This window comes from Ambystoma mexicanum, chromosome 2p (assembly GCF_040938575.1).
Source record: "Ambystoma mexicanum isolate Mex_15411 chromosome 2p, UKY_AmexF1_1, whole genome shotgun sequence".
Lineage (NCBI taxonomy): Eukaryota > Metazoa > Chordata > Amphibia > Caudata > Ambystomatidae > Ambystoma > Ambystoma mexicanum.
Window position 1 is genome coordinate 368910388 of NC_090923.1, and position 20651 is coordinate 368931038.

At 48.8% G+C, this 20651-nt stretch overlaps 1 protein-coding gene across 1 annotated transcript in view; it reads left to right on the forward strand.

Moving 5' to 3' along the window:
* THOC7 (THO complex subunit 7) overlaps positions 1–20651 on the forward strand; it is a 1450279-nt gene that overhangs the window by 1239296 nt on the left and 190332 nt on the right. The gene's annotated exons all lie outside the window — the stretch shown is intronic.

The following is a 20651-nucleotide window of genomic DNA, read 5'->3' on the forward strand; positions in this document are numbered from 1 at the left end:
AACTCGGATAGAAGCCAAGGGCTGGCCCGAGATTCAGAGAATAATTGTGCACCATTGTAGGAGGATCAAAGAAAGAGAAAAGGAGATAGCACAGAAATGGTTGGCAGACGAAGCAAAGTTAGTACAAAAATAAATTAGCGAAGGTCGCAGCGCGGAATGCCACAACATCAACGGATAGGAACAGCGAAGGAGATGACGGAGTAGGTTACGCACCGGCCAAAATGGCTGCAACATGGGCTGCAGGCAGACAAAAACAGTGGGACGGAGAAGAACAGTACGGAGGGCCCCAATGGCAAGGACGACCAGCAAGAGGACAAGATGGGTACAGAGGACCAAGAGGGGGATTCGGAGGAATGGGAAATAAAGGATTTGGTGGGCCTGGGATGAGAGGAGGACCGCAGGGGTCATGTTGGAACTGTGGGAGGTGGGGGCATTATTAAAGAGAATGTTGAATGTGACCTATGGGTTATTTCCAAGGACAGCCCCCTATGGGAAATGAACAACAGTACGGTCACCCATACCCGGGGAGTCCCTACGGATTACCTATGGGAGAGGGTGGACAAAATGAGCAATATTACAATGAGCCCCAAATCCAGCAAAGACAGCAGCCCCAGCAGCAACCACAAAAAAGGGGTGTAAAACAACAAATGGCAAGACAGAATACTGTAGGGAATGCGAACAATAACATTTTTGCAACATCTGCTAATGGTGCACCCGCGCCATTTCGCGTTGCAGCGGTGATAGGAGATCATGTTTTCTCGGTACCAGGAACTGAGACATATGCAGATTAGGACAGCCCACAGAGAGCACTTGTATGTCCAGTCCTATCCACTACCCTACGTGCAGAAGAGGAACCAGTAGGCAATAAGCAATTCATTTTTATGGTGGATTCGGGAGCAAAGAAATCATGCCTTATGGAAGGCCGGTTCCCGCTCTCGGGAAGAAATTTGGAAACGCAAGGGTTCTCTGAGACTATTTTAAAAGTTCCTCACACAAAAGATTTTGACATAACGGTGGGGGGATAACAGTGCGCGCACCTCTACTATATCACAAAGACGCAGCAATAAATTTGCTAGGAAGAGACCTTTTGAGAAAATTAAACATGACGATCTCCTTTACTGAACGGGGGATAGTGTGTTCAACCCCAGGAGTGTGCCTTGTACGAGCGATGTTTATGATTAGCACCATGACAAACAAAGTTGCGGTAAGAGGGGTGCCCATTGACATGGATATGTTTATTTATAGTTTCAAGGTGTTACCACGAGTAGTGCCAGAGATAACAAGGAAAGAGTGGAAGGTACCCTCAGATTTTGTCTTTCGCCAAATTGTAAATACAGGTATTGTGCCAGGAACCATATTGTCCATTGACCTAGAGGGGGTTCAGGTCTCGAGCAAACGTATCGCAGTGATAGGACTGGACACACATGGGTGCGAGTGGAGAACAGCACTGTGTATAGACCCAAACATAATGTTGCGCAACCTAACTGATGAAGAATTGTTCACTGACAGTAAGAATGATGGGGAGATATTAATGGAAATAAGTATACCATGTAATGTCATGATCCAGCACAGGGAAATGCACAACCCTCTCATGGCTAGTGTCAACGTACCACCCACAATATTTGAGAAAGACATGGAAAAGGTCCTGCCAAAAATATGGACTACAGGCCCCCATGATGTAGGGCTATTACACGAAGTAACACCAATCAAGATAAAATTGAAACCAGGTGCCATACCCCCTAGAGTCAAGCAGTACCCACTATCGAGAGAAGCAGAGGAAGGGATTAAAGAGACAAGAAACGCACTACTTAAACAAGGAATAATAGTGCTGTCGAGTTCCCATGTAACACAGCGATTTTTCCAATCAAAAAAGCGAAAGGTGGGGCTTGGAGAATGATCCAAGACTTACGCCCACTCAATGACATCATCCAAAAAGAATTCCCATTAGTGCCTTATCCAGGATCAATATTGTATAGCATACCAAAAGATGCTACATGCTTTACAGTAGTGGATCTGAAGAATGCTTTCTTCTCTATTGCAATTGACCCAAGCTCTCAGTACCTCACAGCGTTCACGCTAGGGGGGAACAGATATGAACATTGTAGACTACCGCAGGGATATTGTGAGAGCCCCAGCATTTTCAATAGGATTCTACATGAAGATCTCGGAAACATTGATGTAGAAAGCACAATAATACAGTACGTAGATGATTTACTTGTCTGCAGCAAAAGTGAAGAGCAGTGTAGGGCTGACTCTATAATGTTGTTGAATTTGTTGGCCACAAAAGGGTACAAAGTAGACAAAGGAAAACTGCAATATTGCCTAGCAGAAGTACTCTACTTAGGGCAAGTAATTTCAAAAGATGGCAAGATCATACTGCCCGACAGGGCAGCAGCCATACGCCATATGATAATACCAAAAACAGTAAAGGACATGCAAAAGTTTCTCGGTATATGCAATTACTGCTGCGCATGGATACTTGATTATGCGGCATACACACGCCCACTGCTGCAAGCGCTAAAGGAGTCACAAAAGAATAATGTCCCGATAAAATGGACAAATGAGATGATGACTCAGTATTTCAAGTTGCAAGATCTGATTGCAAACGCACCAGTTCTCGCGAATCCAGATTATGACAGGGAATTCTATTTATTTTCACACTGCAATGGTACATTAATGACTGCAGTGCTGACGCAGAAAACATCACTAGGCCACAAGCCACTGGCCTATTACAGCGTAACATTGGATTCAGTGATGCAAGGACACTTTGCATGCGAACAAGCTCTCGCTGCAGCGGCCTTCGCCATTGAAAAAAGTGCCACTATTGTGATGGGATGCTCAGTGACACTGTACGCAGAGCACTCACTCTTCGCAATTCTAGAAAGATCCAAGTCAACCTTAACAACACAAAGGGCAACAGCCTATGAAATAATAATCTCTAGCCCAAATGTCCATGTGGTCAGATGTAACATAGTAAAGCCAGCCACATTCATTACTGAGCCATGCACTGTAGAAGACATGCAGGAACACGACTGTGCTACATTTGAGGGAGAGGAGGACGATATTCCCAAAGCAAGCAAAGCGGAGTTATAAGAAGGAAAAATATATTTCATAGACGGTTCAGCATCAATAGATAGTGAAACAGGGGAAAAGCATGTGTGAGTGGCAGTTGTAAGCATGGAATAAGTGGGATATGAAATAATTATACAAAAACGCCTCTCTTCTCATTACTCCACACAAGTGGGGGAATTGGTGGCGCTAATTGAGGCACTGCGCACTGCTAAAGGGTGCATAGTTACGATATATTCAGATTCAACATATGCCACAGCAACTGTACACTCAGGGTTGTCATGATGGCGACCGAGAGGGTGCCGAAGGGCAGATGGGTCGCCAGTACAACATGCTGCATTACTAAATGAACTAATAGAAGCATTAGCAGAACCCTCAGTAGTGGCAGTGGTGAAATGCTAGGCCCATACCAACAACATGGACGCAATCTCATTGGGAAATGCGGCAGCAGACGCAGCAGCGAAAGATGCCGCGTATTTCAATGTATCCCCAACCATTGAGTGTATTGTCAAAACGCAAATTACAGACGCGTTAGCGGAGGGGTACAGCAATACACTGTTGTCCCAAATAATAGAGCTCGAAAGGAGGGCACCGATAGAAGAGCAAGAGTTGTGGGTCAAAAGAGGGCAAACAGTCACCAACAGATTTAATATGGAGACAGGAATTAACTGGGAAAGTGGTAATGCCAGTGGAGTTGTTGGAAGTAGCGTTCCAGCAGCTGCATTTCCCAGCACATGTAACTAAACAGCATATCGCAGCAGATATACAGGAGCATTGGTTTGTTCCGAACCTACAGGAACATTTGTCAAAATTTACTATAGAATGTACTACATGCCAGACTTACAGCTCAGGAATGACACTAAGGGCCTCATTACACGGTAGGCGGTAAAAAACGGGATTTACCGGCATGGCGCTATTAGCGTGTCCGCCCTCACAGGAGACTGCCAATAGCGTACCATTACGAGTAAGCGGACACGCGCATAGGGCCATGCCGGTAAATGACCCTACCGCCATGCCGCAAAAGCACTTTACCGGGGCCGACCAAAGTGCTGATAGCACCTCCGCCCTCACTCTACATGCTAATAGCGGTCACTGCTGTTAGTGGTCACCGCTATTAGCATTGACCGCTAAATTGCGGAACCGGAAATAGCGTCATCGCACCGGAACCGGAAAGAGCACGGCAGCCATCTTTAAAAACACAATCCATTGCCATCCTCTGCCCCCTGGACCATTTTGGAGTTGTGAGCTGTGTTAAATCATCCGTGACACCTGCATCATGCCCAAGGCCTTGAAGAAAACCTGTGACAGGCAGCGGAAGGAAAAATATACTAATGAGGAACTGGTCATGTTGACACAGACCCTTGCAGAGCATGCAGAGGTAGTATTTGCCAATGACATGCGCCGCGCTACCTTGCTGAAGAAGAAAGCCATCTGGGAGGAGGTGGCAGACAAAGTCAGTGCCGTGGGCACCAGCACGCGCACTGTGCGCGAATGCAGGAAGAGGTGGGACGACCTCAGGCTGCGGGTGAGGGGCATCCTGGCTGAGAACCACCGCATTGCCACTGCCGGTGGAGATGGCTCACCAATACGCCTGAAGGAATGGGAGGAGACATGTGCAAACATGATTGCCATCGAAAGCATCGAGGGAGTGGGCAGCATGGAGGTCGGCGTGGCTACCACTTCCGATGGAGGTGAGTGTACACATGACAGGATGCGGTGTGAATGTACAGTCACCCCCATATGTGAGCACAGACCCCACTCATGCATGGACACACATCCACACATGCATCCATCCATCACCATGTCAGTGTCAGACCCAAACACACACACATGCACACATCACCAGAGACAAGTCCCAAACTCAACCATGCATGGTTGAGGCACTGAACTGGCACATCACCTGCATCCACAACTGCTAAATCCCAATGGCCACAACTGCATCATTCCTGTAATTTACATTGAGTATATTGAAACGCAACCAATGCCATCCCCCTTCTCGTCCCTGACAGGCTCACATACAGATGGGGAGGATGCCGCTGATGCATCAAACGCACCACCTACATCCAAGAGGCCAAGGGCACAGGAGCCGGAGGATACCCCAGCAACATCCAGGGGCAAGGGGGGAAGGCCACACCTGAAGAGTGGTAGCCTACGTCATAGTGCCACTGCCAGGGCAGCAGTAGCTGCACCACCAACTGTGGCCCCACCACCGGAGGCAAACCCACTGGCAACTATGCCAGACACCCAGGGCCCACCATCAGCTGCGGCAAGCTCCGCTGGTGAGGCAGCCGCCACTGGCCCCCTATCCGATCCAGAGGACACCCTAGTCCAGCACATGGACATGCACACCCCAAGCCCCCCAGGAAGCCCAGAGCCAGTGGCATCCCAGACCCCTGGTTCTGATTGGACTTTCTAGGACACCAACCCTGCAATCATGTCACCCATGCTACCATCACCTGTTGCATTGCAGCCATCTGAGGGCACGGCATCCAGTGCACGGTCACCCGGCACTGACCTCCAAATTTCCACCATCCTGCAGCGCCAACAGGAGTTGACCGTGCTGGTTGGCCAGCATGTCGCTGAGGCTGCCAATCTCAGTGAGAACATTGTCCAGACGGTGAGGCACTCCACTGAGCGCATGGACGCCAACACGGACAGGATATGCAATGAAATTGCAAGGCTTAGGGAGGTGCTTGTGCGCATGGCAGACACAATGGACCGCCACTTTCACCAACAAGGCCAGTCTGCTCCATCTTCATCTTCCGGGTCAACAGAAACAAGCCCCCGCAGGCGCTCAATGCAAACCACCAGGCGCACGTCTGGCAACCCTCAAGATCCTTCCAAGGACAATGGAAATTAGGGGATTGATGGGGATACCTCGGTGTGCATTGGCCATGGCAAAAATGGCAGACACATGAGGGACTGTTGTGGGGTGTGGTGGGAAGGGTGTTATGGGTCTGTTGTGGGGGGTGGGTGGGATGTTGTGGGGGGTGGGTGGGAAGGGTGTTATGGGTCTGTTGTTTAAGGGTGTTATGGGTCTGTTGTGGGGGGTGGGTGGGAAGGGTGTTATGGGTCTGTTGTGGGGGGTGGGTGGGAAGGGTGGTGGGATGTTGTGGGGCTTGCAGTTCTTCACCTTTATGTTAGTCAATACACTGGTTTCTGATGAAAACACAGCCTTGGACATCTTCATTGTGTGTGTGTGTGTGTGTGTACTTCATTGGCGACAGGGTCCATTGCGTGCTCTAAGACATACACCAGTGCATTCCTCCCCATATCCATGTGACAGTACGAAAAGATGTTCCGCAGATTAATTGGCTGATCAGATGCTGTCTCACAGCACGTGCCTCCTGGCCATCCCCTCTTGCAACACCTGCATCCCCTTCACCTCCGTCCTCATCAACATCATCATCCTCATTAGGTGCTTCTATTCCAACGTCAGGGGGCAGTGGGCCATTCCGTCTGTCACACATATTGTGCAGCATGACACATGCCATGGTGATCTTGGCCACCTTCTCATGTCCATACAGGAGAGCAGCACCAGACCTGGTAATGCACATTCAACGTGACTTCAAAAGTCCAAAGGCCTGCTCGATCACAATGCGGGTACGGGTATTTGCACGATTGTATACCTCCTCGTGCCTGTTCTGTGGTCTCCGTACAGGTGTGAGGAGCCAGGTTTTCAGGGGATAGGCCGCATCACCTGTATGGGGGGATGAATGGGGTCCTGTTACTGTTCACCTCAGGGGCGGCCTGTTCACATCACACAAATTGACATTGCATTGTGATGCAAGTGCTAAACTGAGCGCATACATGCAGATGGTCTGTGTGACAGCAACGTGCAAGTGTGTGGCCGACCCTGCAAGTAGAAATGCCACAATAATGCCTACAACAGTAATTTTGACATGTCCTGGGTGAGGCCAGGTCTCAGGTGTCCCTGGCCCAGGCAAATTTTGTACCACACTGCTAGTGTACTGACATTCTGACACCGATGTTGCCATGCTGTGAAGCATCACTTCAGTGGTGGTATAGGTGTGTGGTTCAGTGCTATGTCTAGGGGTGATCCCTTTGCATGCATTCAAGTGTACATTGCTGGATTGATGCTGTGATGCGCTGATTCTGTATTACCATCTCGACGCCATGTTGCTGATTTGTGTAATATGTGGCGTGGCATGATGTGAAATGGGGATGGATGTGTAATATTTTGCAACCTGCATTGTTCTCATAGTCGTGCACCTTCAAATTGCATGTGGGTTCTTCTCAGGTACATCGTGGCCTTCCCTGATGGACATTGGCGTACATCTGTATGTCCATTTTCCGTACGGACGCCAGTCAACACCCACTTTGAGTGTGTGTCTCTCCCCCCCAAATCACGTTGCCATGTGCTTGCCCGGCTACTCACCAAGTAGCCACGTACGTTGTCCGGTGTGTCGCTCCATGTACTGTGGGATATTTGAGATCTGCAGAACCATGGATTCATGTGTAGTTCCAGGAAATCTGGCACAGCAATGTGTGAATATCTGGTTGGCGTCACATACCATTTGGACGTAGATAGAGTGGAATTGCTCCCTGTTTCGGTAGACTACTTTATTGTGATGTGGGACCACCAATTCAACATGGGTACAGTCAATGGCCCCGATGCAACTTGGGATGCCTGCCAGTGGATGGAAGCCAACCTTTGTGTTTGCTATCTCCTGGGCAGTCTGTGGCATGGATACGTGTTCAGGTGCATGCTTCAGGTGTGCATCGGGTACCTGGTTCAGTGTGCGTGGGAATGCTGGTTGTGAGATGCCATGCATCTGTCCCACTGTATGCTGATAAGTGCCTGTGGACAGGAAGTGGTGCACACTCACCTCCTTCAGTAGCGGGGGATGGCAGTTCTGTGTCTATGAGGCACACAATGTCGTTGTGGATCATGTCCACGATGCTGGTGATGGTAGCCGTGTCCAGACGGTACAGGGTGTGTATCTGCTCAGGGGTTAGGTTGAATGGACTGGCTCTGATCCGGGGGATTGGTGGGTGCCTCTGTGGTATGATTAGGTGCCGTGGTGGTGCTTGCTGTGCCTGTCTTGCCCTCCTCCTCCTCCTCCTCCTCCTCCTGCGTCTCCTTTGTGCTGCCTGTTGTTGTTGCAGCTGCACTGCAATGAGGTCCTCCAGGCCATGTAATGCTGCCAGCATTGGAATCATCTTGGTGTGGGAAGGGGTGTGGGAAGGGGTGTGGTGTGCTCCTTTAGAGCTGCCACTGTCTCCATTGCCTCCACCTGTGCTGATTTTGTCCACCTGTGGCAGGTGGGAACACTGCTCAGTCCTCTTAACGGGTGGTTCGCGATGCCGGTATTAGCACCATGGCGGTAAGGGGTTTGGGGGGGCTTTACCATGCCGCTATTAGCATGTCCGCTTGCCTTGTGATGCTGTGCTAATAGCGGCATGGCGTAATTTACGGGAAGGAGGGTCGCGCGCATGCGGCCTGCCCGCTATTAGTGGCACCGTACTTAGCGCTAATAGCGGTGAGCCAGGTCGTAATTGGCATGGGGATTTAACGTTACCGGTATTCCATTACCGGTAACGTTAAATCCCTACCGCACAACGTGTAATGAGGCCCTAAGAACGCTGCGAGGAACATTAACACGCCCAGTGGGCCTGTTCAGAGAGCTCCATATTGACTACGAGGACATGGGAGAGAGATGTAATGGAGCAAGATACTTGATTGTGGTAGTGTGCCCCTTCTCTGGGTGGGTGGAAGCTGGACCATGCCCCCACCCGGACGCGAAGTGTGCCGCAATGTTTTTGGTGCGGGAAGTGTTCTCAAGGTGGGGCATATGTGATGTGATAAGTGTAACCCTCACCTGATTCTCGCAGAGGCGCCGGTCTTGACTGGGCGACTACCGTATCTTCAAAAGTGATGTGTAGCACCCGGTTGGCTCTTTGGGCTGGACCTCTGTGCACTGTATGCCTGACTCGAAGAGTAAGATGTCTGCAGATAGAAAATATGGGATTAATGAACTGGGGTTATTGGGGTGTCCCTATCTCTTTCCTTTTCTCCTCTCCTGTAGAACCCCAAAGGTTAACGCTCTCACCTTAGGTAAGTGAACGCCGAGCTCTCCATCACCTCGGGGCAGGGTGCTGTAACCAGTTTCTTCACTGGAAAGGTAGCACAGGCCTCTTGACTTCAGAGGACTGCTGTCCGTCGTTTACTTCACGAACGGTGAGTTCCGAATATTTCAAATGTCTTTAAAAGTCTTTTGTAATGCTGTCTCTTAATTTGCAGGGTTCCGGCAATGGCGGTTGACTGGCTGAAGTGAGTTGAGGATGGACCCGTATGCGGAATAGAAGCGCCTGGAAGCGCGTAAGTAAGCGCTTGTTGCTTGCTTCACGATGCGCACTAACTGTCCTTTTATTTTGCAGGTACCAGTTCGGAGCTGCTGAAGGATGCCGGAATGCCCACTGAGTTCGGCGTGGATGGAGTAATGGCACGTGAGTATTTAACGTTACCCAATGTCTTTAAACGCACCTTCTTTTGTCTTACAGATGCGGGATGCAGCGCCGAAGGCCTCCGGAGCGTGCGAAGAGTTGGTAAGCTTTTGTCTTTCAGATGCCAGAATGCAGTGCGATGACCTCCGGAGCGCGTGAAGAGTAGGTAAGCCTTTGTCTTTCAGATGCAGGAATGCTGCGCGAGGCGTTGATGACAGCCGATGGACCAGGTAAGAGATGCGCTGTCACTGAAGACCGTAGTGCTAACCTGTTCTTTCTTGTCTTTGTAGATGTTGCTGAAGACTGGATTCAGGATGGTAAGCCTTTTCCCTTTAGGCCCAGGATCAGATGCAGAAGACACGATGAGCGTTCTGCTGCAGAGGATGCAGAATAACGCAAAGCAAGATTCATCCATCGGGTGTGGTTTAAATAGCCTCCTGTAGTGCTTAGGTGTCTCCTTCCACAGCCACGCCTAGGTAAGAAAAGAGTTCCTGCTTTCCAGAAGAGTTCCAGTGTTCTGAACCTAGGGAGTGGCTCCTGCCCCACCCAACAGGAAAAGTAGTCCCAAACAGAAGAGGATCAGGGGTTCAACTGGCAGGTAAGTAAGCAGCATGGTCTGCTGCAGGTAAGTCCACCCAAGCATTATGAGCCCGGCGCTTGCAGCGCTGGGACTGGGCATATTTATGAGCCTGGCGCCACTGGCGCCAGGACAGGGTCCAAAAGGTCCCAATTGGGACTGGCTGGCACTCGGAACCTGGGTTATGAGTCTGCTTCCAAGGGAGTTGGGGAAGTCCTGGCCTTTTGGAAGCAGAGATCATGACAATAAGATCCGACAATGGCACACAATTTGTAAATGATCTCTTTAAGGAAGTAACATTGTTACTAGTGGTTAAGCATAAATTGTGTTCCATTTATCACCCAATGGCTAACAGGGCGGTGGAAAAAATCAACGGCCTGCTCAAAAGTAAATTGTCAAAGTTGTGCAACATGCTCAAAAAGAATTGGGTGTATTGCCTGCCCCTAGCACTGTTCCAACTCAGAACGCAGCCAAGCAAGGACCATCATTTGAGCACGCACGAAATAGTGACGGGCAGGCGTATTCACACGCCACTTTCCCCAGTAAGAAAAGCATCAGATGCGCACAGGGCTGCCACAGTGCTGAGGGAAGAATTTAAGGAATACCTTACACATCTGGCACACCCAGTGCGTAGCATAGCACAACAAATTGCACCACCCATTACTGAAAATGCTGCGACAGATACAGCAATACCGGCCCAAAACAGTCCAGAAGGGCCATTGATGTCAGGAGAAAATGTGTATGTGCAAAGTTTTATTCATAGGTGGAACGCTCCAAGAACCCATGGCCCGTATGAAGTCATTTATTGCACACTCACTGCCGTAAAAGTGAAAGGATTGAAATATTGTGTACATCTCTCAGATGTGAGATGAGCATGTGATAGTGTAATCCATGACAAGAGCAAGAAGTAACCAAATTCGAATAAGAACGCATGTATGACTTTCTCTCTCTCTCTCTCTCTCTCTCTCTCTCTCTCTCTCTCTCTCTCTCTCTGTCTCTCTGTCTGTCTCTCTCTCTCTCTCTCTTTCTACCTCTCTTCCTCTATCTATCTCCCTCCTCCCCTATCTCTTTTTCCCTATCTCACTCTAAGAACGCATGTATGACTTTCTCTCTCTCTCTCTCTCTCTCTCTCTCTCTCTCTCTCTCTCTCTCTCTCTCTGTCTCTCTGTCTGTCTCTCTCTCTCTCTCTCTTTCTACCTCTCTTCCTCTATCTATCTCCCTCCTCCCCTATCTCTTTTTCCCTATCTCACTCTATCTCTCTTTTTCTTTTCCTCTCTTTCCCTATCTCTCTTTCTCCGTCTTTTTAAATTTGATGAAGAATACAAGGAACAACCAGTGTACAGGAATGATGCATGAGATTGAGATAAAATGATGTTCGCTACAAATAAGCATAAAAGCAATTGAATGTACAGAAAAATAATATCAAGGTGTGTACACCGTAGATAGTATGATAAAGGAACACAAAGAGATTACCAGAAAAGGGTAAAGTTACCATTAACTTTACTTAGTCAATCTACCACAGATCCAGTACACCCCATCTTCCATGGGGTACTGGGAAGGGTTAACGCGTACCCCTTTTTACCTGTACCTCCTAGAGCATTGTTTTGTTCTTTTAACATTTAGACTTGGCTGGTGGCAGTGGTATCTACCCTAACTTTTCTACCACGATTATATTAGATAAACGTAGTACTGTTCTTGGCCATTATATTAGCCTCGAACATAAACCCGCTTGACCAAATCGTCTTTCTTTTGGCTCCGGTTGGGTTTATTCGCCATTTCTTTTTGTTAAAGTCCTTCTTGTGTCTTACTTTGCACGGCAAACTAGGTTTGCCTTCTTTGTTCACTGTCTCTTGGCGGGCTTCTGCACAGAAGCCCTCCTCAAGGCACCTGGATGTCTAGGTGGGCTGAATGTGAGGGAGGGGTGTAGTCACCCCCTGCACAGGGTATCCTAGGAAACCCAAGTTGTACTTTGTCATGATTGGCCAGGGTAGTTGTCTGGGCTGGACAACCCCCCTGCTGGGTGATTGACAGCCAGGCTGTGTGAATGGGGGTTTTTCGCATAAAAGGCAGGTTTCTCGGGCTAGAAGTCAGAGAGTCGCCACTGGAACTACAACAAATCGAAGAGAAGCGGAGAGAACACCGGCTGCTGCAACTACCCCGTCCCGATGAAGCCCTGCTGCAGTCCTGAGCTATCTTCACTTCAACGACTCAGAGAAGATCCAGTCCGGAGTCTTCTTCCCTTGAGCTTGGTGGGGATAACCAGCTCATCTTCCACAGCCAGAGGATCCTCTTCCTTGGTCGAAATCGCTGCACACTGCTGTAGTGGTCCGGATAGCCACCTGAAGAGCCTCTCCTGTTTTTGAGGAGCGAACCTTTTTTTCCTCGTCGCTGTTGCCGGCTTCATCCCTGTGTGGTCCAGACCCCCTTCAGACGTCCTCCTTCACAACGAAGCTCCAGGAATTGTGGGTCTGCGGGAAACCAACAGGAACAACTGTCAGGGCACCTGCTGCACCATTGGAACAAGGTACTGTGTTCTACTTGAGGAAACTGGGTGAATCCCTTTTCTTCATTTCCAAGGCTTGCATTTGTCTTCCGTCCTTCTTATAACTTTTGCTTCCGAACATTGACAATATCGAAGCGCATTTGGCTACGTTGAATTGTGAACTGTCTGACTGTGTGATCTTCGGCAACAGGCCCCGGTCTTTCGACCCTGGCTCCGGCCCTTTGACTTTTGAACTCCTGTCTTTGAGCGTTTCTTGATTCTGCCTGCCTAACCAAAATATTCCCTGTGATTTTTTCCTCCAACTCCCTCTGGGTATCCCAGGTGCTAAGTGTGTTTTTGCCCAGGTAGCATTTCATGACACAGATACACGTTTATTTAGTAGACCGAACTGTCAAAAAGTGATCGCAATCGTATTCACGGTAACGTGTTTTGTTCATAACACCGGTTCATTCAAACACAGGGTACTTACCTTGAGACTTACTGTACAAAGTGAATTGGTTAGTTGTAGTATATTTAACGTGTGGTTTTTATTTGAGTTTAATAGAAGTGTGGTGTTTATAACGAATGGTTAAAAAATAAATGTACTTATATTTTTTACCTGAAACCTTGAGTCAGTGTTTGCTTGAGTCACAGTGATTGTGGTCCCTTTGTGTAATCTCTGCTACTGCTCATATACTCTTGAGATAAGCCTGGCTGCTCCGCCACTGCTACCACTCTGACATAGTAGTACAGGCTTGTACCAACGGTAAAACTTGTATTGCCACTTGTAGTCTTAATTGTGTGTAGTGGTCCCTAAGGGCACTGCACAGGATTATGCCTAACACTCTCCCCTTAACAGCACCACGCACACTGTGCACAAGGCCCCCAACCTTTTCCTTCTGTGTCTCAAAGCTTTGCCGCTCTATTGTCTTGCTCGAGCCGGAGGTAATTGCAACCAAAACAAATATAACATCTCGCTCTTCCTCTCAGATCACTGTCCCGTGTGTGAACCGGCTTGAGCCAGGCCCTGTAGCTCATCCATCTCCACAAACCTGCCCGTGCCCCCTCGCCCTCGCTGTTGGAAAATTACTGCCAGTATAACCCTGTGCCCCGGGAAGGTATTCTCTTGATGTACCAAATATGTGACCCTGCCATGAAGCCTACCCCAGCTTGCCCCTACCTGAAAGAAGACCTCTGTAACAATATATTGTCTCCTGTAACTAACAGACGTCAACCTGCCCCCAGCCTCTTTGATGAGTCCAGACCCGCCGCGGAATTAATTTAATCATACTGGTTCAAGACCCTTAACCTGGTACCCCATACAAGTCCCAATAGGTAATGTTGTGATTACACGAATACAACGTATAGATTTACAATGATTTGGAGTTGGGATGACTATTATTTAGTGTATGTTTTATAAGAATGTATTATGTTAGCTTAGTTAGCGGCCACCCCGCCTCGCAGCGACCTGACCCTCACCCCGCCCGGACACATGCAGATGGACCTCGTGACGCTCGCCCACCCGCCAACTGAACAACCAATCCGGACGAAGCAGCGCCTACTGTGCCATATGTATCTATACTGCCTACCCAATCCTGCACTGGTTTAGCACCCTATGTTAGTTGCGTCTTCTATGATGTTGTTTTCCTTTATAATGGTCTGTAATTGTAATGTTTGCCAGAGCGCTCGGAGGCAGCAGAGTTCTCTGGATGCCAATTCTTGATAAAAGGTTTTAAACTCTCGCAACCTGTTCTCTTAGCCTCATTCCCCATTGAGGTGTGTCTCATTTATTTTTATTGCACGTAGTAAGTCGGGGTTGGGCCCTTACAGGAGCTAGGCGATTTGCCAACACTTTCGAGTAGATGTTGGTATCGATGTTGAAAAGTGAAATAGCCCTATATGAGGCACAATTTTTAGGGTCCTTACCAGGCTTCAAGACCCAATATCGTGGTGGAGCTTTGCATAGAGGGAGTTACACTTCTTGCTTCACAAAACGAGTTAAAGAGGGCTGTGAAGGGAGCAAGAAGCTGTACACGGAACAGTTTATAAAATTTAGGGGAGAAACCTTCTAGGCCTGGAGCTCGGGCTTTCAAGGAATTGATTACTGTTTCCACTTCTTCCTTTTGGATAGGTGCTTCCAGGGCCTCCATATCCTCTCGGGCCAGACAGGGCAGGGCCGCTTCTATGATATATTGTCATTTAGCTTCCACTGATCTACCTGTATTGGCCATGGACTCAAGCAAATGCGCTTGCGTTAACCGCAGCTTGACCTGATCTTCATAATGTGTAGCCCTATTTTGTTCTCGGAGACCGATGATAAAGTAATTTCGTCTGAGAGATTCCCAGCACCTTCCGACAGCAACTGCCAAGATCTCGCTTTTCGGGAACCGGCAGTGACGCTGTTTTAGTTATAAGTCATCATGCTCAGCGTGGAGGCTATTAGCAGAGCAGCCACATCAGTGGCGCTGCAGGCCATGCCCCCTGGATGTGTTTTTAAATCGGCAGTTTGGCTGTATTTTGCTGTATCTTGACAGTATTTCCTGAAATTCGAATCTAGATGTGTTTTTAAATCTGCATTTTGACTTGTATTTTGCTGCATTTTGACTGTACTTCCTGTAATTCGAATCTAGATGTGGTTTTTAAATCTGCATTTTGAGTGGATTGTGTCCTCCAATGTATTCCTCATCTTAGATGTATTCCATCCAGCTTTAGCTGCTGCGGAAAACAATTTCGGCAGAGGGCACCGTGCGTTGATGTCGTCAAGTCGATGGTCCCTCGAAGGCCTCCGTCGAGGTTGACGTCATCGGGTGTATAAGTAGCACGCGCGGCGCCCGTTGGCCTCAGTCCTGTTTTTCCGCAGTACACGTTGCTTCGGAGATTCGGCGCGCCTTGAGTTCTGTGATAATAGTAGAATTACTACAATATAGCGATATGTCCTCGTCATTGACGCCGACTACGACCCCGAGATCGGGTTTCAAGAAGTGCAAATCGTGTGGTTCAAAAATGTCTATCACAGACCCGCACCAAGAGTGTTTGTGGTGCCTCGGAGAAGGCCACGACATGGAGGACTGTACGAAGTGTCAGGCGATGACGGGGAAGGCCTTGCGAGAGAGGAGGGGAAAACTACAGGTAGGTCGTAAATCCGACCGTAAAGGCTCTAGCGTCGAGTCTAGCTCCCGTGAGGAGAAGTCTCCTCGACGCGAAAGGCATCGGTCCAGGTCCCGAAGCAATTCCCGTCGCTCGTCGTCTTTGACAAAAAAATCAAAGAAAAGACACCACAGGTCACCTCCACCTCGTCCTGGGACGAATCCCCAAAAAGGATGAAATGCCCCACTAAACATTTGTCATCCGAAGAATGGGAAGCATTCAGGGTCAAAATGATGGAGGTGTTCGAGAAAGCAAAGCCTCGGTTTGCGCCTTCTTCGGAAGCCGCCAGGAGCGTCATCGCTCCGACACTCGCACGCACTCGAGCCCGGGTGATCGAAAGAGGAAGGATAGAGAACCTTTTACGACGAGCGAGAAAAGCCGCTCGAGTCGAGTCGACTGCTCTAGGTCACCGACGCCATCCGAGACCGAACACAACTCGAAGGGTAAGTCTTCGAAGAGCACCTCGACGCCCTCGAAGCCGGCGCCGTCGACGACAGCTATTACATTGACGCCTTTGTCGTCGTCGACCCCGAAGCCCTCGGCGCCAAAGGCTCCAGTTCGGCCAGGTGTGCCAGAAAAAGGGAAAGAGAAGGCTACAAGACCTCTAATACCTTCAGGACCCATTAATACTCCTCCTCCACCTCTCCCAGATAAGGTTTTCAAACCTCTTCCTAGGAAGGAATTGTTCAAGTCCCTGACCTCAATTTTTGAGGAACAGGAGAAATCTGATGATGGGCTGGAATATGACACCCCAAATGTCCCAGAATGTCTGATTTCAGAAGAAAGCAGAATGAGGGACCTGGTTGAATCATTACACAATGTAAGTGGCATTGATACATCTCCTGAAAATGACTTTGGTAGGCCAGAACCAGGAGAGCATGCCAGTCCATCATACCGTCAGCAAATGACAAAGGTGGTAAATTACTTATGATGGACTAGACTCCCACCTACACAGCAAAAAACCTCAGAGTCATCTTCGACTCCACACTCTCCTTCTCTCCTCACTTCTCCAGCATGGGGTCTGGCATGGATTCACACGCTCATGAATATTCCCCGTCGTCAGGCTGGGAATCCTCGGTAAAGAAAAAATCAGTATCAGTTTCGTTTCTGATCTGACTTTCGTAGTAGTAACCAATCACTGACTTCTGCGTGATACTGACCACAGCCAATGACTGCCCTCTCCCTAAGCCCCGCCTCTGGCAGCCATCCTCAGATTTTTACCGCACGTTCAAGTGTTGGGATCCTCGTGCTATTGCTCTCGAGCTTTAGTGCGTTTTCGCGCTTTTTTCATAGGAAAATGTTCTCTTTTTTCGGTCAAAGAGCCTCAAGCTCCACCGTTTCCATATCCGATCAACGGGGACCCGTGTCGAGTTCTTCTACGCCCCTCAAGGGTGAAGATTACGTCGAGCCACGCTTTGGAGGACTCCAGAACTTTCTCAGGCCCATCTCGGACATGGCCCAGGAGAAGGGAAGCTCGACGCCCGGGAAGCTGTTCAGGGTCTGCCCTGCATGCCAGCTTCAGAATGTCTTCAAGGAGGACGAACACTCCCTTTGCCTCTACTGCCTGCATGAGGACAAGACGCACGTGGAGAAGGACTGTGCGTTTTGCGGGATCATGTCGGAGCGGACCATAAAGGACCGCCATCTGCGTCTCGCCTACTGGCTGGAAGGGAAGAGCCCGTCAGGCGAGAAAAAGAAGAAGAAGTCTGATAAGTGTAGAAAAAGAAGAAGAAAAAATAAATAAATAAAAGGCCTTCATTAGATTTATGGGTGTGGATTCCAGACTCCCACTCGGTTCCTCTCCAATTATGTCCACCTGTGACAACGAAGATCTACTTGGAGGCCTGGATTATCTCTGTGGGTACGGGTCCCAGATATGCATTTGTTTCTCTACGGATTCTGTTCACCTGGTATACGGGCCTGCCAGGTACTCTGACTGTGAAGATCTCTTTGGAGGTATGTAACTCGCCATGGGTCCCCGACCCTTCTTTCGTGACTCTCCCTTCTTCCGGTTCTCCCTCCAACTGTCCCTGCTTCCCCTGACATCTACGGAAGCCTTACCAGTGAGCTTTGTTTGTCTGCGGGCGCTTCCTGAGTTCGCGGCCAGCTTCTGCTCACACAAAGAACAGCAGCGGCTGCTGCTTCTGGGCTGCATGTCTCGGCCTGACTACGCGCTCCAAACTTTTCTTTTGGCTGGTTGCCCAAGCATCTGCTTTTCTCCGTCTTTGGACCATGGCAGACTCATTAGGGGTGTCTCTGCTGATGGGCAAGTGTCCTACTCTCTGCATCCCAGCTCCTCCAGGGGGATTCGAATCTCCCACTTCCTCCTGGGAGGGGCTCCCTCTCTAGAAAAGCCTTCTTCTCCTTTTATGTTCCATTCAGATTTGCTTGACACAAATTGACTAGTGCATTTGTACTCGTTCCACATTTCTCTGCAGATCTTCCTTTTCCCAGTATTACAGTGTAATGCGTGTGCGAAAATGAGCTAAAAAAACATGGCGCTCGTGTGCGGCCATTTGGGACATTCACTTCCAAAACTGCAATGGAAGTCTACGTTTCTGTGAGCTCAGTTGGCTGACATGAGTTCTGCCACGGCTGCGATGTGTATATTTGGGAGCAGATGAGCTCATTATGGAGGATAGCTGGCGTATTATTCAATAAAGGACACGCCAAGAAGGGAGTCAGAGTTGTGCAGGTGCAGTTATAAGCAGTGCTGGGAACGAGCGCATGTGAGAGAAACTGGGTTTTTCCACTTTTGACTGGATTTTTCATGCTTGCTGTCTGTCCTTTAGCCGGGAATGGTTTGCAACCTTCGGTGGCAGGGATTTGTTCCCCATTAGAGAATAGGTATCCAGGTAGTAGACAGAATTGGAACCCAGTCTCACTGAGAGGGAGGACGCTCCACTCCAGAGCCCGTTAGCACATGTAATCTCTCTGCCCACCTGCCTTAGGACTGGGTAGTGTCGTAGTGGCCGAGATGAAGTTTTCTCCTTCGAGAGCCATTTGCATGCTTATATCTTGTATGAATAAAGGGCTTGTAAAAGTCGATTATATTCTAACTATTGGTCTAAGTATGTGTGATTGCCTCCCTGAGTCCAAGAACTTTTGGTCAGTGTAATAAGGTGAGTGGTTCTGAGTACATTACATGTGACGGAAAAGCAAAACATTTTGCTGCTGTGAGCAGGGTCTTTGTGCTGCTATTGATACCAAAGAATCCAACGAATTAGGAGCTTGGACTCAGAAAGGCAAATTTTCTTTGTGGTTTTTGGAATACAGTGGGTGTATTTTGAGATATTGGTCATAGGAACGTGAAACATTCATTGACACCATGAGTTCCTTCTTTAGGGAAAAAATAAGCTCCGCAGGTGGAGAATGTCATGAGGTGCAGGTTTGAGTGAGACCTGGGATACGGGTATAGGAGAGGCGAGTCCGGTGGAATTGGAGGGCTGCCTGCAACCGGTATCTGTGGAAAAGGGAAAGGAGTGTTCTGCTTTAGGTAGACGAGGGTGGATTTTGTTACATGCATTCAGAAAGGTGCATCAACAGAATGCAGAGTTACAGGCGAATGTCCTCAGATTGGAAAAGGAGCTGGGTGCCGAGAAACAGATTGCGTTAATGCAGCAGCTTCAAACTAAATTGTATCATGACAATTCTGATTAATATCAAGCAGTGGCTGAATGAGCTGCTGTGAGGGTCGCCCGATAGAAATATCGGAAAAGAAGGGGGAGGGTGAATACCCAAAAGGTAGCAAGAGTAATTGCCTCTCCAGGGGTTGATTGGGACCTTGATCAATTGGACGTAGACGTATTCGACAATACTACTTCAGAAAGTGGGTGGGAAAGGGAATAGCCTTCAAAACTAGACCCTTGTCAGAAAGGAGTAACAGTTAACCCAGTCATGCATAGGGGAGCTGGGCCAAATCCGAATAATTCAGCAGGTGAGTTAGTGGGTTTGACAACGTTAGAGGATTACTCTCAGCAGCAGGTTGGGGAGATCATCAACCAATTAAAACAGAGGGCTGGTGAGCCTCTGTTGACATGGATGGACCGATTATTTAATGGAGGTGTGGTGGGTCTTCTTGTGGATGCAACAGATGCACGGTTTCTTCCATTGTCACAGGAAATTCATATTCAGGGGGTGTTGTGTGCTGGAACGCCTCATGATGAGGATGGGAGGGAACTGCATGTGTCGCTATTACAGTTAGCTGCACAAGTGTGTAATCACAAGTATCCGATTACATCAGATTTGCCTAGTGAGGAGAAGAAATAGTATACATTGAGGGAGGGAATTCAGAAGTTTGAGAGCATGCATACCATGAAGGAAGCCATCCATGTTGAGACTCCTGAACATATGGGGGTAGTTGCATTATCGGCCTCACCTCGGAATACATCATGACCCTGCTGGTGGGGATGACCGGTAAAATAATGGATGAGGTGGTGGATGCTATCGGGCAGTTGGCCGACCTAGGGAAATGGGATAAGGCAGAAGAAAGACCCAGAGAAAGAGAGGGGCGCAGTGATAGACGAATCCCTGGAAGGAGGTTCGATAGCCGAGATTCTCATGTATCGAGAAAGGACACGTTTTTTTGGCACTACTAAAAGATGGAGTGCCGCGGGAAGACATTGATGGATACTAAACCCGAGACATGTTTTCAGCTCTCTCAAAAGAGAGGGCTAGAAATTAATAATGAAGTTACTCACCATAGTGACTACCTTACTTCTAGTCCATAGTCCTCTTCCTCCATACTTATGGGACATTCCTCCGTCCTGTGGGACGGGACCGGAGCACTTTGTGAAAAGCATCAGATTTTTCAAAAAGGTGTCCTTCCTCTCTTTTTACGCGGGGTACCACACGCGGGCGTAACCCCGCTCGTCGTAGCTCCGCCCATCGCGTCGCCCATCAGTCCTT